Below are 14785 nucleotides of genomic sequence, written 5' to 3' on the forward strand. Positions count from 1 at the left end.
TATTTGCTTTCTGGTGTTTCACTGGTTAAAGAGACGAGAAATTTATTATTATTATTATTATTATTATTATTATTATTATTATTATTATTATTATTATTATTACCACCACCGAGAGACTTGGTCGTGCGGTTAGGGGCGCGCAGCGGTGCACTTGCATTAGGGAGATACTGGGTTCTAATCCCACTGTCGGCAGCCCTGACGATGGTCTTTCGTGGTTTCTCTTTTCCACACCAGGCAAATGCTGGGGCCACGGCCGCTTCCTTCTCACTCCTAGCCCTTTCCTATCCCACCGTCGCCATAAGACCTATCTGTGTTGGTGACCTTCAAAGAGCTAGATCGACAGTTACTTACGGGAGTGCTATAACCAGACAAGGTATGGAGTGAGGTAGCTTGACATTGTTTCGTCATTGTGATCCAGAAAGTGGATGCCAAAACTCCGCTCTAGTGAAATCGCAGTAATTTCTGCACTATAACATCCATATATTAAAACAGAGCCATCAGTAAACGCTACATTTTGTTCTCCCCATTACCAAGAGACAAATGTGTATGTCATGAAATGCCAAAAGGCGGATTTCCATGATAATAATGACAATAATTATTGAACTATTCAAGCTCTTTATGCTTTGAGCCCGTTTCCGAACTGAGGAAAAACATTCGTAATTTCAAAATTGAAAAATCATAAAGAGCTTGGATAATTTAATATTCGCAATTGGTGAAAATAAATTATGGTTCCTTTCTAGGAACTTCTTTTTTGGCAGTAATTATTATTCCAAGATCCCTTATATCAGCGGCCTCCCTGGCCATCTCTTAATTCTTCTCTTCTACAAAATATATTCGTCAAGGTTATAGTTTCAGAGTGTCATTATGCGTTTGAACAACTACAGACATTTACCAGAGACAAACTGAACGGAAACTCTTGTTTTTTGCGAGGCATGTAAAACCGTGCCCTTGTATCTCGACATTTTGTTTCGTGCAGTTCATCATTGTTTACAAATACAGTTCGGGAGACGTGTAGGTTTTCTGTGGGTTTCATTTCCATTTCCAGGCAAATGCCGGGACAATTTCTATTCATGGGCCACAGCCGATTTCTTTCACCTCATTACCTAATATAATTCATTTCATCTTCATTAACTCGTCAACTGAGATTGGCGAGAAGGGCTTCTGGTCATAAAAACATACCACATAAATTCAGCTCGCCTCATCCCCGGCCCTGAATCAGGAAGCAAGACACACAGAAATAATAATAATAATAGTAATAATAATAATAATAATAATAATAATAATAATAATAATAATAATGACAGAGAGGATCCATATGAAAGAGAGGAAATTCCTATGAGAGATTCTCAATAGTGGGTTCGAACACCAATGTCGGCAGCCCTGAATATAGTTTTCTGTGGTTTCCCATTTTTACACCAGGCAAATGCTGGAGATGTACCTTCATGAACGCCAGGGCCGCTTCCTTTCCACTCCAAGCCCTTTCCTCTCCCATCGTCACCGTAAGACCTAATTGTGTCTGTGCGATATAAAACAAATTGTTAAAAAAAGAAATCTCGACCGACTTCAAAATTCTGAGGGCGTTTTTCACCTGAGGTCAAATGCAGAGCTCTGCTCTAAATCTGAAAAACTCACTTGTTATGAGGAAACGCCGTCTTATATCTTACATTTTACAGTCAGTTATCTCGAGCGTCCAACAGCACGCCGGGCTGTGTTGCTCCGACAGTTGGGGCGCTGGCCTTCTGGCTCCAGCTTGGCGGATTCGATCCTGGCTCAGTCCGGTGGTACTTGGAGGTGCTCAGATACGTCAGTCTCGTATCGGTCAAAGAACTCCTGCGGCACTAAATTCCGGCACTTCGGCATGTCCAAAAACCGTACAAGTAGTTCATGGGACGTAAAGTCAATAACATTTTTTAAATAAAGAAAACACCAGAATACATCGAAAGATTCTTAAACTTATGATAACCCGGAAATATACCACTCCATGATGAAGTGCAGTGAAGAAGGATCTGGCCGGCCTCTCTGAGACACTGGTGCATGAAAGAAGCAAGCTCAGGACTTGGGTAATCGGGATGAAGGATCTTCCGGAAATCTGAGACGATCTGGTGCGAAGTGGTTCAAAGAGCGAAGAGCTGCATCCTTCACAAAGACGAAGGAGTACTGGAAATCCAGAATTGCTGATAAGTGTTCAGCGCGGTTCTAACAGGACGAAACGATTTATTTCAAGGCCACACAAACTACGCCGGCGAGCCGCATCCGGCCCGGTAGGGCTTTTCTGTGGCCCACCTGAACTGAAGTTATTTTAGTGTCGTACATTTTTTAATTTAGTTTTTAGTGTTTATAAATAAAATGATATTAGCAATACTTGAAAGCGAGTAGGAAAACTTCATTCTTTCAACACGTAAAAACCAGATAGAGGACTCTCAGGCTATTTCTGTACATCGTGCTGCCAAAGCGTAGATAAACAAGCGACACTTTGGTTTTGTTCGAAGCCCGTCTTGGCCAGTAGTCTAGGACACTCATCCCTTATGTATCACTATCCACTGGCTTTTGCCCCCACTAATCAGTGTTTCTTTTGTTCCCAGTGGTTTGACATGTGCAGTAGTGTTAGAAAGAAGTGTAAAATGCTTTCAAAAGAACGCAAAATTACAGGCAACGAGTTCAAAATCCCAGTTTCACAACTCTCATTTATCTAGAAATATTTTCAGTCCCCATCCTGAGGGGTTTGTAATGTTACACCTATAGCACAAAGCTTGGCAAAACTAGCCAATACAGCATATAAATTATTTAAAATTTTTAGCTAAAATAGTTTACCTTTTTATAAAATATTACATTTTATACACTATAATGTCCATATGGCCCGTGAGCAGTTGTTTGAGTTAATTTTTGGTCCGGCATGTATTAAAGCTCGATAGCTGCGGTCGTTTAGGTGCGGCCAGTATCCAGTATTCGGGAGATGGTGGGTTCGAATCCCAATGTCGGCAGCCCTGAATATGGTTTTTCCGTGATTTCCCATTTTCACACCAGGCAAATGCAGGGGCTGTACCTTAATTAAGGCCACGGCCGCTTCCTTCCCAGTCCTAGCCCTTTCCTGCCCCATCGTCGCCATAAGACATATCTGTGTCGGTGCGACGTAAAGCCAATAAGAAAAAAAATAGTAATATTGGTGTTGCGTCCGACTCATTGGCTGAATGGTCAGCATTGAGGTCGTCGGTTCAGAGGGTCTCGGGTTCGATTCCCGGCCGGGTCGGGGATATTCATTGCCTCTGATTAATTCTTCTGGCCCGGGGACTGGGCGTTTTTGTTTGTCCCAACACTTTCCTCTTCATATTCATACAACACACTACACTACCAACCACCAAAGAAACACGCAACAGTGATTACATCCCTCCATACAGGGTTAGCGTCTGGAAGGGCATCCGGCCGTAAAACAGGGCCAAATCCATATGTTCGACGCAGTTCGCACCTGCGACCCCACAGGTGTGGGAAAAGTGGTAGTAAAAGAAGTAATATTGTGTTACGTTCCATCAACTACTTTTATTGTTTTTGAAGACACCAATATGCCAGAATTTTGTCCCAAAGGAGTTATTTTGCGTGTTAGTAAATCCATAAACACGAGGCTAGCGTCTTTTAAGCACCTTCAAATACCATTGGTCTGAGCCGGGAACGAACTCTCCAATTTGGGAAAACAGCGCTGAATCGCTTGAGCCCCTTTGCCTGGCAGACAACAGATAGATTCTACATACACAAGTGATCCAGAATGAATCACGAGCACAGTGAAAAGGAATAGGAGCAAAGCATGTTTTACGTCACTTCGCATCGAAACGGAGAGTTGGCTGAGCCCGAGAAAAGCGAAAGTAAAATGGACAGCACAGTACCGTATATGTGGGCCATACTGCCCATTTCACTGAAGATATGGCCTCAAAACGCAATGAAGTGGAAGTCGCAGAATTACCTTCATAATGACTAGAGTAGAATGTATAGAACTGAGCTGCTCCTTAATAAAGATCAATCTTCCGTAAAGCCACGAAGTATTCGGTCCATTACAGTCCCCTTCAATTAAGTCAGGAATTTCTAATTGGATCAGTGATTTATTGCATAGCAACAGTGTCAGAAGTGTCCATGAAAAAATAAATGAGAAGATTCACTCTAAACCTAGCAAGAAAGCTTGTAATTTTTCATCACTACCAAGCAAGTGGCTGTGCGGTTTGGATAGTGGGAGATAGTGGGTTCGAACTTCACTGTCGGCAGCCCTGAAGATGATTTTTCGTGGTTTCCCATTTACAAACAAGGTAAATGCTGGCTGTGCCTTAAGGCCACGGTCACTTTCTTCTCACCCCTAGCCCTTTCCTATCCTATCGTCGCCATAAGACCAATCTGTGTCGGTAAAGCAGATTGTAAAGAAATATTTTAAAAAATCAGCACTGATGATGTCGTGACCTCCAGTTTTACGTGGAATCCTAACCACGGGGAAGATACTTATTTCTATACTCCTATCAGTATTCGAAACGTGGTCGGCTTGGTAAGAATCCAGTAGCCCGGGTTCGATTTACAACTGATCCACCGAGCTCGATAGCTGCAGTCGCTTAAGTGCGGCCAGTATCCAGTAATCGGGAGATCGTGGGTTCGAGCCCCACTGTCGGCATCCCTGAAGATGGTTTTCCGTGGTTTCCCATTTTCACACCAGGCAAATGCCGGGGCTGTACCTTAATTAAGGCCACTGCCGCTTCCTTCCACTTCCTAGGCCTTTCCCATCCCATCGTCGCCATAAGACCTATCTGTGTCGGTGCGACGTAAAGCAAATTTAATGTACAACTGCTCCAACTGACAGCAGGAACTGGGGGTCTCTCAGCCTCGAAAGGCAAAATGAGTTGCTGTGTGATCTTCAACACACACTAGCTTTTAAAGCGCAAGCAAAATTCCACAATTCAGCTCATTATAAGATGGAACAGAAAATTCCCGCACATCAATAGATGTTACCGAAAAACCACAGTGCAGCGAAACACTGGACAACTTGGAGCTTGTGTGAAACTTGCATTTGTTCACGGTAGTTCCTCCACAGGTACACGTTCGGTCGTGTGCAGATCCTTTTCAAAGCTGAAGCTGATCAAGAGCTATTTACGAAGTAGCAGGACTTAACAAAGAACTAAGGCTCTCTGTGAACCGAGCATTGAATGTTAAAACACTGCAAGTTGACAAAGCCAATGAATTAAGTCTCCTTCAAAGCTAAGAGGAGGCTAAAATCAAAGCTTCTTGTAAAAGCTATTGCAAATGAGTCAAATCTGATCATTTATTACACTAATGGCATCAATTATTTTTAATTGCTCTAGGGTTGAGTCCATTTTACATCTACTCTTTTCTTAATTATGTTTGTATTGATATGCAGATCATTCTGAAAACGTTGACTACAATTGAATCACTAAAATGAGTGTGCGGTACTGCAGTAATATCGACACGGGCTTCTCACAATGTAATTATAACGTAATTAATAAAATATTTCCTAGCTACTTGCAGTATAATAACCCCCTGATATAATTCGTGTGCAGTGCTGTATCAAATGAAATAACAAAATATTACAGATATATCACACTGGGAACCTAAAATCATGTTTGCCCCAAGGGCCACAGTTCAATGGAGACACACACAGATACAGTAGATACATTAACTACCCCGCAGCACAAAGAAGGAATCACGGGCCTTCAAGAGCAATGCATTGGTACAAGATTAAAGATAAAGTCCTGTGTTCGAATCCAAGAGCGGTACTTACCGAACAAAGTAAGACAACAGCACAGTTCCAAGATCGCGAGGAGACTGAGTGTACCACGGCACACCGTCCACTGGACATGTTGCTAGCGGCAAGGTTGGCGACTGAGTGACCTTGTGCTCACGGCCATCTCATAGAGCCTTTCCTTCCACAACACTGCCATTGTGGTGGCCTTCCTCCGGGAAGACCTGCGCCAACACGGCACGCACCTTGTCTAGCGGCTGGGCTGGCACGGTTCGATTCTCCATCACGAGACCACAGCGGTTCGCCTCCTGTGCTTGAACCGTCGGCTCTTCTCTAACCGACCTACCGATTGAATCGTACAGTTGCAATACTCATCATGTAAATATGAACGGAAATTTCATTCGTTGTTGAGAAATGCAGGAGATCTTTCGTGGCTCAGGCGGGAGCGCGCCGGCCTTTCACCACTGGGTTCCGTGGCTCAAATACCTGGTCACTCCACGTGAGATTTGTGCTGGACAAAGCAGAGGACAGGTTTTCCTCCGGTTACACCGGTTTTCCCTGTTATCTTTCATTCTCTCAGAGGAGTGCGACAAGCTTCGGCAGCCGGCACAGTTTCTATCCTCGCGGCTAAACGGGGGCTTCGTTCATTCGTTCATTCCATTCCTGACCCGGTCGAATGACTGGAAACAGGCTGTGGGTTTTATCTGTCTCCAATGATCAAGATTTCCGATGTCTATAATGCTTGAAGTTTGATTACTGTGTTATATTAGTTTTGTCTTACTGGATATTGAGTTTTTGTTACATCTGTTTCAGATGATTCTGCAGACTTCCCTTAATTTAGAGATTATCTCCATGTTTGCTTCAGGATTTAATCCTGAAGGTTGAATGATTTATCCTAGGTATTTGAATTGAATTACTTTAAATGTGTACGGACCTGAGTTACAATAGTTTGAGATATGAAGTCCAGTTTTGGCTACAATTGCTTCTTCTTCCTCTTCTTCCTCCAATAATAATCGTAAAATAGTAATAATAAATAATAATAATAATAATAATAATAATAATAATAAATGAAATGGAAATGGTGTATGGCTTTTAGTGCCGGGAGTGTCCGAGGACAAGTTCGACTCGCCAGGTGCAGGTCTCTTGATTTGACTCCCGTAGGCGACCTGCGCGTCGTGATGAGGATGAAATGATGATGAAGACGACACATACACCCAGCCCCCGTACCAGCGAAATTAACCAATGATGGGTTAAAATAACCGACCCTGCCAGGAATCGAACCCGGGACCCCTGCGACCAAAGACCAGCACGCTAACCATTTAGCCATGGGGCCGGACATAATAATAATAATAATAATAATAATAATAATAATAATAATAATAATAATAATAATAATAATAATAATAGAGGAACGTGACAGCTAAGTGACATCGTTATTGGCTTAATACATATATGCCCACGGTTTGAATCCTGGGCAACGCTTAACGGATTTCTGAAATGAAAAATCACGTTTCAGATCTTTGGATTCCACGTTAAACCAGAAACGTTTTTCTTATTATTATTAAAATAATAATAATAAAATAAGTAAATAATACTTTGATTTTAATGTTCCTTCAACTAGGCTTACTACCGGTTTGAAGAAACACCTAAATGTTGGAATTTTGCAATGCGAGGGACTTTTTTTAAAAAATTACTGTCACGGTTCCCGCAGGTTTCAATCCATAGAAGACGAGAAACCACAACACGCGGCTGATCTCTATCACAGTAAGAATGTTATTTCATGCAGCTCATCAAAATAGACTCTGTAGCCTCGTAAGAGTTATGCAAGCTCACGCTGTAAGGCAAAGAAGAATTGGATGGGCTGCAGAACATGTCATGCTTTGAAGAAAGAAAGAAAGAAAGAAAGAAAGAAAGAAAGAAAGAAAGAAAGAAAGACTCCAAGACTTGAATACAATATCGAAATAAACGCTATGAAAGACAGTGGATTAAAAGAAAACTTTCATTTTACAATCATGTGTTACAAAAAGAAAACCTTCTGTATTGAATATCCTGGCCACGACTCTGATGAGCGTTGAGACAAAATGAGAGCATATTAATAACATTCGTTGTTGGCCGCACTAACTCCAGTTTTTATTGTTTGTTTGTCACGGTGAGTAGAAAAGTGCTAATGCACGGAAGGAAACGGCCGTAGGATTTAGCCCCAGCATTTGCCTGGTGTAAAAAAGGTGAGCCACGGGAAGTTATTTTCAGGACTCCCGATTATGGCGTTTGAATGTCATGTCCATTCAATTTTTTTAAATTTACAATTCCCTTTACACCGCACCGACACAGACAGGTCTTATGGCGACGATGAGGTAGGAAAGGGGTAGGAGTGGGAAGGAAGCGGCCGGTACAGCCCCAGCATTTGTCTGGGAAACCACGGTAAAGCATCTTCAGGGCTGCCGACAGTGGGGTTCGAATCCACTATCTCCCGAATGCAAGCTCACAACTGTACGGCCAACTCTCTCGGCCTTCATGTCCAAACGCGTTTTAATAATAATAATAATAATAATAATAATAATAATAATAATAATAATAATAATAATACCATGTCTAAATGGTTAGCGTGCTGGCGTTTGGTCCAGGGGGTTCTGGGTTCGACTCCTGGCCGGTCGGGTGATTTTAACCTTCATTGGTTAATTCCGATGACTTGGGGGCGTGCCGTCTTCATCATAGATAGGGCCCCAACCTTACAGACGCTCAGGTCGATTATACGGCGTCAACTCGAAAGACCTGCATCAGGCCTGTCAGGACACAACACGCAATTTATTTAATAATAATAATTTTGCTAGTGGTTTAATGCCGCACTAATAATAATAATTTCGTGTGGCTATTTCTAGCCGAGTGCAGCCCTTGTAAGGCAGACCCTCCGATGAGGGTGGGCGGCATCTGCCATTTGTAGGTAACGGCGTGTTATTGTGGTGGAGGATAGTGTTATGTGTGGTGTGTGAGTTGCAGGGATGTTGGGGACATCACAAACACCCAGCCCCCGGAATTAACCAATGAAGGTTAAAATCCCCGACCCGGCCGGGAATCGAACCAGGGACCCTCTGAACCGAAAGCCAGTACGCTGACCATTCAGCCAACAAGTCGGACAATGCCGCACTAACACCAGTTGTTGATTTTTTCGTCACGATGGGTAGGAAAGTGTTAATACAGGGAAGGAAACGCCCATAGGTTTTATCCCCAGCATTTGCCTGCTGTAAATATGGTAAACCACGGGAAACTATCTTCCGGACGGCTGATTATGTGGTTTGAACTCACCACCTCCCGGATGCAAATTCACAGTAAATGGCTGGTTTTACGTCCCACCAATTACTTCTACAGTTTTGGAAGACGCCGAGGTACCTACCGAAATTCAGACCCGCAGGAATTCTTTTACATACCGGTATATCGACCGACGCGACGTATATCATCATCATCATCATCTGTTTACCCTCCAGGTTCGGCTTTTCCCTCGGACTCAGTGAGGGATCCCACCTCTGCCGCCTCAAGGGCAGTGTCCTGGAGCTTCAGACTCTTGGTCGGGGGATACAACTGGGGAGAATGACCAGTACCTCGCCCAGGCGGCCTCACCTGCTAAGCTGAACAGGGGCCCTGTGGAGGGAGGGGAAGATTGGAAGGGATAGGCAAGGAGGAGGGAAGGAAGCGGCCGTGGCCTTAAGTTAGGTAGCATCCCGGCATTCGCCTGGAGGAGAAGTGGGAAACCACGGAAAACCACTTCCAGGATGGCTGAGGTGGGAATCGAACCCACCTCCCGAGGCTGAGTGGACCCCGTTCCAGCCCTCGTACCACTTTTCAAATTTCGTGACAGAGCCGGGAATCGAACCCGGACCTCCGGGGGTGGCAGCTAATCACGCTAACCACTACACCACAGAGGCGGACCGCGACGTATATAACTTGGTTAAATGCTGGCTTCTCATGCTAAAGGTTCTGCGATCGACTGTCATGTAGACGATTCGAAATGAATAATGCCTAAAGGTGAGACTCATATCAAAAAATTTACTGGCTCATAATGGAACCTCTCTTCAGGGCGAAATTCCAGCGTCTCTTAAAATCTGTAGCAATTGGAGGAGCTTGGAACACCAAACATTATTATTATTATTATTATTATTATTATTATTATTATTATTATTATTATTATTATTATTATTAGAGAAAGACAGATTCACAAGGAGTTTATCACATGGACAACCCAACAGAACTTTCCTCCATGCCTCGTCTATGTCAAAATCGTACTCAGATTCATAAGGAATTCCTGAAGTTGCTATAGTGGCTACCACATGGTGTAGTAGTAGCATATCTGATTCTTACACGAAGACCCCGTGTTCGATCTCCACCGGCTAGTCCAGGGAAATTAATTCTGATCTAAGGGTTAGAACTGGATTCACTCTGCCTCATAGGATCAATTGAGAAGCTCTCTGATTTGAGAGGCAGTGGATCCGGTCACAAAAGCCAAGAAAGTCTTCGCGCTGACTACGTGACACCCCAATATTTGCAAGCCACTTGGCTGGGCAGCAGTCGTCTTGGCAAGCCAAACTGAATGTTCCGTTGATCTTTAAAATAAACTCTGAAATTAATAAAAGTTTACTTTACGTATTTTCATAGTGTGCCCTACATACTCTGAACAGAATGGTTGAATACACTTCGCGAATATTGGCGGTGGCAATCCATCCTCTTCACGATTACCCCTTAGGACAGAGTGCAGGTGAGTCATCAGCCTGAAGAGAGGTTGAATCAGCAACATCTCGCCTACCAGCTGTCATAGATAACAGAGGTGCCACTGAAGAGCCGTATGAGGATAATGAGGATTGAGGTAGATTCCTATTGCTTTCTTTATCGAGCTAGAAGATTATATTAAATAATAATAATAATAATAATAATAATAATAATAATAATAATAATAATAATAATAATAATAATAATAATGGCGTGTGGCCTCCGGAGAGGCCTGGTGCAAGTCTTTTGATTTGACACCCGTTGGCGACCTGTGCGTTGTGATGAGGATGACATAATTATGAAGACGGCACATATACCCTGTCCCAGTGCCAGGGGAATTAACCAATGATGGTTAAAATTCCCGACCCTGCCGGAAATCGGACCCGGGACCCCGTGACCAAAGGCCAGCACGCTAAACATCGAGCCATGGAGCCGGACCTAATAATAATAATAATAATAATAATAATAATAATAATAATAATAATAATGTCCGCCTCTGTGGTGTAGTGGTTAGCGTGATTAGCTGCCACCCCGGAGGTCCGGGTTCGATTCCCGGCTCTGCCACGAAATTTGAAAAGTGGTACGAGGGCTGGAACGGGGTCCACTCAGCCTCGGGAGGTGGGTTCGATTCCCACCTCAGCCATCCTCGAAGTGGTTTTCTGTGGTTTCCCACTTCACCTCCAGGCAAATGCCGGGATGGTACCTAACTTAAGGCCACAGCCGCTTCCTTCCCTCTTCCTTGTCTATCCCTTCCAATCTTCCCCATCCTCCGCAAGTATAGCAGGTGAGGCCGCCTGGGCGAGGTACTGGTCATTCTCCCCAGTTGTATCCCCCGACCAAGAGTCTGAAGCTCCAGGACACTGCCCTTGAGGCGGTAGAGGTGGGATCCCTCGCTGAGTCCGAGGGAAAAACCGAACCTGGAGGGTAACCAGATGAATAATAATAATAATAATAATAATAATAATAATAATAATAATAAAATCATCCTTACATCACTGTCTTCAAGCTGGTATCTCTCTCAGGAATATGCGCCCGATAAGTCAGAGCAAAAAGTGGGAAAGATTCTTCACAACACACTCGGGTCAAACTGCAAGATCTCGTAAGAAATTCCAGACAAGAAGTCTACTGTAAGATAGAGACGATCACGACCACAATGCCCAAACGCAGGGCTAGCTTCTACGGATGGCACTCTCAATGGCGAAAACGCATTTTTAGGAATTTTGATGAAAAGCAAGAATTTTCTAGAAAGTTAACATCAAGAAATACCTCGAAGAAATGGGTCGACGACCGGAAGACGCGCACAAACGATACATTTTCAGAACAAGCATTGTGACTTTTGGGATTTTCCGAGATAATGAAAACCTACCAGATCAAACGAAATTTGAATAAACGCCGGAATGAAACATGTCGTGGTCCCTACTTAGCCGTATAGTGAATAATTTAATGTTTATCTGTCTGTCGATGCCTTAATCCCGTTTATGATACGGAATCGGGGATGACATGAGATGAAATTGTGTCATATTTTACGGCCGGATGCCCTTCCTGACACTACGTCAGTTGATTTTTGCTTACAATGTGCTTTACGTCGCACCGACACATACAGGTCTTATGGTGACGATGGGATAGGAAAGGGCTAGGAATGGGAAGGAAGCGGCAGTGGCCTTAATAAAGCATTTTCCTTAAGTGAAAATTTAAAACCTCAGAAATCCATTTTCAGGACAGCCGACGGTTGGATTCGTGCCCATTCGTCTCCCGAGCGCAGAGCGTATTAACATGCGCGGCCACTCCCTTCGGCAATAAATAAATAATTATGTTACTGGTTTTGCCGGCCCTGCTATGTAGAGGTAGCGTGCTTGCCTCTTACCCGAAGGCCCCGGCTTCGATTCCCGAATCTGAGGACTGGTTCGAGGTTCACTCAGCATCTGTGATTACAACTGGAAGCTATCTGATGGTGAGATAGCGGCCCCGGTCTAGAAAGTCAAGAATAACGGCCGAGAGGACTCATCCTGCTGACCACACGACACCTCGTAATCTACAGGCTGTCGGGTTGAGCAGTGGTCACTTGGTAGGCCATGCTGCACCATAGGGTTTGGTTTTAAATTGGTTTTACCTCCTACTAACTATTTTCACGGTTTTTTTTTTCTGAAACGCAGAAGTGCCGGAATTTTATCCCGTAGAAGTTCTTCAGCTTCAAATATTGCCTATCTGCGGAGATATTGAACCGGCCAACTTCGGCTCTATCGTCTTAGTCTCTCACCGGCGTTCCATTGTCAAAGCCAATGATGTGACTGGGAGAGATCCAAGAAAGTGAACTTGTCCTGGGATTTACTAAAAAAGAACCTTGCATTGTTAACAAAATATCTCATCTCATAATACTGCTCCTTGGTTGAGCTAGTCTTCGGGTCAGAGGACTCCGGATTCGATTCTCGGCCGAGTCGGGCATTTTAACTGTGTGTAGTTAATTCCTCCTCGTTTTAATACACACATCTTCATCTGCATACAACATACCACACTATCAACTACCATAGAAACACGCAACAGCGCAGACATCCCTCCAGGCAAGGTCATCCGGCCGTGAACCCGCGCCAAATCTATTATCAAGTGCCATGCTAACTCCAACAAATTAGAGAAAATGGCAGGAAAAAGAACAAACATCCTATCTCATTGGAGTTGTGTCTGGGCTGACCAAACGAGTTGGCCGCGAGGTTCAGGTCACGTAGCTGTCAGCTTGCATTCGGGAGATGGTGGGTTCGAATCCCACCGTCGGCAGCCCTGGCGATGGTTTTCCGTTTTTTCCCTGTTTTCACACTAAGCAAATTCTGGAACTGTACCTTAATCCCCATGCTTGCATGGCTGAAAACCTTCGGTGCTTTTTGCAACGTCAAACCACTAGGAAAAAAGAAAATCTGGTCTGAGGGTAAAATAAAGCATTAAAATCGACGGGATATCATCGCCATAAGAGCTATCTGTGTCGATGCGACGTAAATTCACTAGCAAAAAAAATATCTTTCTTTCTTTGCTATTTGCTTTACGTCACACCGACACAGATATGCGTAAGGCGACGATGGGATAGGAAAGACCTAGAAAGTGGAAGGAAGCGGCCGTGGCCTAAATAAGGTACAGCCCCGGCATTTGCCTGGTGTGAAAATGGGAAACCACGGAAAAAAATATCGACGGGGACGTTTCAGAGACGAGAATTTCGCCCTTTATCCATTCGAAGTATGCTTATTGATAGATAATAGAATACTCCTCTCCCCTCGATCCGAATCACCTGAAACTAGGAAGAGATGAATCATTTGTTGCAATCAATTTGTTCGATACATGCATTCAATTATCCTTCTTGTTCTTACACTCATTTGACTATTACTACATTAGATGCAAGTAATATTAGATTAGGAAATGAAGTCTTAAAGGAAGTAGATGAATATTGTTGTTACTTGGGTAGTAAAATAACTAACGATGGCATAAATATTGAGGGCAAAAAATGCAGACTAGCACAAGCAAGGAAGAGCTTTCTTAAGAAAAGAAATTTGTTCAACTCGAACATTGATATAGGAATTCTTGCTATTTGCTTTACGTCGCACCGACACAGATAGGTCTTATGGCGACGATGGTATAGGGAAGGCCTAGGAGTGGGAAGGAAGGGGTCGTGGTCTTAATTAAGGTACAGCCCCAACATTTGCCTGCTGTGAAAATGGGAAACCGTGGAAAACCATCTTCCGGGCTACCGATAGTGGGATTCGAACCCATTATCTCCCGGATACAAGCTCTCAGCTGCGCGTCTCTAACCGCACGGCCAACTCGCCCTGTAATATAGGAATTAGAAACATGTTTCTGAAGACTTTCGTCTGGAGCGTGGCATTGTGTGCAAGTGAAACATGGACGATACCTAGTTCAGAAAGAAAGAGAATAGGAGCTTTTGAAATGTGGTGTTACAGAAGAATGCAGAAGGTGAGATGGATAAATCGAATCACAAATGAAGAGATACTAAATCGAATTGGTAAGAGGAGATCGATTCGGCTAAATTTGACGAGAAGTAGAGATAGAATGATAGGACACATCTTAAGACACACAGGACTTGGTCGGTTGGTTTCTGAGGGAAGTGTAGGCGATAAGAACGGTAGGGGTAGACCAAGGTATGAATATGACAAGCAGATTAGAGCAAATGTAGGATGCAGTAGTTACGTAGAACTGAAAAGGTTAGCATACGACAGGCTGGCATGGACAGCTGCATCAAACCAGTCTATAGACTAATGACTCAAACAACAACAACAACAACAACAACAACAACATTAAATAGTA

At 43.6% G+C, this 14785-nt stretch overlaps 1 protein-coding gene across 3 annotated transcripts in view; it reads right to left on the minus strand.

Moving 5' to 3' along the window:
• The window catches only part of LOC136864770 (dual oxidase maturation factor 1), a 563446-nt gene that overhangs the window by 305846 nt on the left and 242815 nt on the right, over positions 1 to 14785 (minus strand). For 2 of the 3 annotated variants that reach the window (XM_067142137.2, XM_067142139.2), the window contains exon 1: positions 5765 to 5858. The exons of the other annotated variant lie outside the window; for it this stretch is intronic. The gene's annotated coding sequence lies outside the window, so the exon portion shown is untranslated. Of the gene's footprint in view, positions 1 to 5764; positions 5859 to 14785 lie in introns of those variants that run through there. 3 annotated transcript variants of the gene reach the window in all.

The sequence above is a fragment of the Anabrus simplex genome, chromosome 2 (genome assembly GCF_040414725.1).
Source record: "Anabrus simplex isolate iqAnaSimp1 chromosome 2, ASM4041472v1, whole genome shotgun sequence".
NCBI lineage: Eukaryota > Metazoa > Arthropoda > Insecta > Orthoptera > Tettigoniidae > Anabrus > Anabrus simplex.